Source organism: Corella eumyota, chromosome 6 (genome assembly GCF_963082875.1).
Source record: "Corella eumyota chromosome 6, kaCorEumy4.1, whole genome shotgun sequence".
Lineage (NCBI taxonomy): Eukaryota > Metazoa > Chordata > Ascidiacea > Phlebobranchia > Corellidae > Corella > Corella eumyota.
The window spans coordinates 9,911,299-9,915,305 of NC_137495.1; the positions used below are offsets into that span (position 1 = coordinate 9,911,299).

The window sequence follows — 4,007 nt, forward strand, 5'->3', positions numbered from 1 at the left end:
CTATATAAAACCGATTATATTTTCTTGTTTAGTTGCCTAATTATACGCTTTGTTTGTTGTTTGTCTTACTGTGTTTGGTAAAGCATTTCAACTCATTGCACTATATAATGCACGGTTCACATACTACCTTTTGTTTATTTGAATAAATTGATGTAAGCAATGCATTACGAATTCATTTGATTCGTTAACTCTTTTTGTTCTATTTCATTGAATTTGATGCATTTCCATTTTGATCCATTCGATCCATTCGATAACAATTTAATATACATTTGGTCCATTCGATCCAATCGATCCATTCGATCCATTCGATCCATTCGATCCATTCGATCCATTCGCTCCATTCGATCCATTCGATCCAGTATAGTTTATAGGTACCCCCTTTTCAGCTCTAACATTTCCTTCCAGAGCTTCTAGAAGAAGTTGCCACATGGCAATCTTTCTTCTCCATACTTCATATGGAACATTCTCTCCAAACTTTGGAGGCGCTTTTTTACTAACAGTTGCCATTTCAAATTCCAATTAACAACTAACCATCCTCTGCTACCATTGTTAACTTAAATGATTTATTAAACATAAACCTTATTCAAATAGAATACAACATAAATTAGAAACATTAAAAGAACATAACATACTCATGCACTAGAATAGAACTTAACATAGAAAGGTCTACTCACAACCAAGGTGAAAACTAAATGACTTTAAGTAACACAAAAGTATGGTAAAAAGTAGGAAAATCAGTCATGCATAAAATAACAAAGCAACTAGTCATGCATGAAAATAAAATAAATAAGTATACTATAAATAAAACACAACAGAATTATTATATGATTTAACAAGGTTACCTGTGTAGACTGGTGGGGGAAATAATCTACTTTTTACCTAAAAAAGCATAAAATTTTAGAAAATGTGGAAAATTGTATTTGAATAGCTCAAGAGGACATTTATTAAAACTAAACAAGTTTGTTAGCCAATGTTAAAAAAACAAATTATCTATTTTAAAACTAAAAACTATTAACCTATTTGGGTTTCCAAATAATTAATTTAAAACAACATTTTTTTTATATTTGTACATAAAAAATAACAAAAGGAGAAAACCTTTATACTAAACTTACAGGTGGTTTGTTAAAAGTGGGTTGCGGCACCAGATCTTGATTTGTTTTTCTGATTTTGCGATCTAAAAAATAATTTAACGTTAATGCTTGTGTAAAAAATTTATGTAGGTAAAAAGAGCTATAAACATACTGGTCTGTTTTGGAACAGCTATGCCGTGCTTTCCTACGATCATTGTCATTTTAAAAGACTTTTGAGCTGATTCAAAATAAAAGTCTCTTTTTTAACATTTTGCAGATGAATGGCGAGACGTGTTGTAAACATAAAGTTCACCATGTTCATATTGCAGATAAAATATCTATATAAATAATAGTAAATTTTAAATAAATACTATTAAACCCAATGTTAGCTAAATTTTAAAATTGTAAAAAGCAACTACCTGTCCCGTGCCATGATTGCATTTGTTTGTTCGACCACACTTACTTGTATTTATATTTAAATCTTGGCAGTACTTGAGGTTTCTAAATGTTTTTTCCCAGCTGCCTTTTTTTGAACGCAAATGAAAATTGTCAAAAAGACTATAAAAATGTCCACTTTTTAAAGAAACTGGCTCAAGGGTACCAGTTTCCCTCTTTTTAACATTTTCTTCATTATATTCAAACAACATTCCTTTATTCGGACCAAACATTCTCTCCATGATGTGCAACCTTAGTAAGTCAAAATATATTTTAAAAACCATCTTCAAAAGCAACAGCAGTTAATATAAGGTTTAGTTTATACCTTTGCTGAGTAATTAATTTTATTTTCTCATTGTAAAAATTCATACCTGGCTAGCTATATCAGAAATGTAAACTTGGGGTTGTCTTGCAAAAAACAAAAGCCCATCAACATGGTCTCTTGCACTTTCCTGCCGGAGTAACACTTTCATGTAATAGCATACCCCATGAGGGCAACGAAAGTGTACAACACCACCTGGGTAGCATTTAAACAGTTTTTTAACCATGCAATGATAAACAGAACTTTTAAATTAAAAATTACAAACCTGCACATTTTTTTTAAGGATTTGTATACTTTGGGATATACATCCTTAAAAAGCACAAGTTCGTTCAACCTATTTATCAGATCTTCCTTGCTTCCTTTTTTGTCGATGCCAATTTTTATACATAATTCCTGTAAGCTTTCACTTGTTGATTCCTAAATTTTTAAAATGTGAAACAATGATATCAATTCAAAGCAATAAATCAAAAATACCATAATATAATACATAAAGAAAAGCAACAACATTAACTTACCGATGGGTAATTATGCAAAGCATTTAAAATATCATCTTGTGATATGTTTGAATTAGAAGTTTTTTCTGATTTTGTACATGTTGGCTGGTTAAGTACTTTTCCCTTTATGTGCTCAGTGTTTAGCAACCGCGGACTATTTGCTGAACCAGGTCCCATCCATGGAGAAAAATTTTGGTGACAAGTTTTTAGTTGCCATGGATTGTTTTTTGATCCTTTTAAAATTACACCATGTTGTTAATAAAACATTTTCCTGCTGTTTTTATTGCACAAAAAGTATTTACCATAAAAGCCCCTGCCAATTATTTCCTTTGTATATTTTTGCCACATTACTTCAAAATCCACATGATCGATGCACAACTCTATGTTAGCTGTAAGAGCTTCGACTGTAAATAGAAACAAATAAAAAATAAATTAGGTTCATTTAATTTCAAAAAAAATGTTTAATATTTAAAAAAAAATATATTGCAAAAAATATTTTTTGACTTAAAAAACTAAAAATCTAAACAAAATTTATTTAAACCTGGACGTTTAAAAGTGTTGGACCAATTGCCATCCCCAACCAAAATATTTGGAAAATTTCCACATTTAGCACAGCAAAAATCATAAACATAATTTTGCAGAGCTGCAAAATGCAATACAGCATTGCGAATATCATTTATTGGAATGGTGTTGCAATTATCAAAAAATATTGTTTTCAAATTTCTTTCAACCGCAATGTGATTCTTTTGAAAAATATAAATCCTTTTATGTAGAGTAAGTTTATTTTTACAAAAAAAGCAAACTATCTCATCTGGGACCAAAATGGCAGGTGGTTGCGATTGATCTTTTGTGTTTGATCTGGAAATTTCCACAGGAATTGTTTTTTCTGATAGGAAATAATTCATTAACTTCTGGTCCATCTCGGTTGGTTCTTGAGGTAAACTGTAACAAACATAAAATCAACCTCTGTTTGTGTAAAATGTTATTTTAAACACGTGTGCAAACCTGTTTGTTTGTTGAGATAAGATTTCGGGGTGGTAAGTCAAGGAGAATGCCTTTGCAATATTTTCATGCATGCTGGTTCGCTGTTCACCTGATTTGGGGCATTGACAATACTAAATTGACATCTCGGTGTCAAAAGTTACCCTCACCCTTTGTAGTTTTGCATAATAAGTTAATTCGTTATTAAAAACTGAGAAATATTTTAGCTGGTCTGAATAACCTAAACTAGCAAAATCACCATAAATTATTAGTGGCTCATTAATCAAACTGGCTTTTTTAAATAAATTTTCATAATTTTCCAGTGATTGCTTGTTGACAAGGTTTGTGCTTGTTAGTTGGCTTAAGTCATTAAGTTGAAATAACTCGTGGTCAGAATAGTCTGCATATTTTGTAGCCTCAAGGTGAGGGCATTCCATTCCTGGAGTAAAGTTTCCGCTGTTTTTTAACAGGGTTTCACAATCTTCATTAGTGCATTGTGATCCCAAAATCCGATGTTTTCTAACATGAATCGGGGCCAAAGCACCCCTGTTTGCACAAGCAACAAAAAAAATACCAGAATCCTTATTGATGCATACGGCTGGCCTTTCGGTCTGCACTATGCCATGAGCTCTTTCCCCATGTCTTCTTAAGGAAACCAAGTGTTGGAATGACTGACTACAATGACGACATTCATATTCTCCATCT

General features: G+C 31.6%; 1 pseudogene; it reads right to left on the reverse strand.

Annotated features, from left to right (window-relative positions):
- Positions 1–795: 795 nt before the first annotated feature.
- Positions 796–3,397, reverse strand: LOC145755807 (uncharacterized; annotated as a pseudogene).
- Positions 3,398–4,007: the final 610 nt, after the last annotated feature.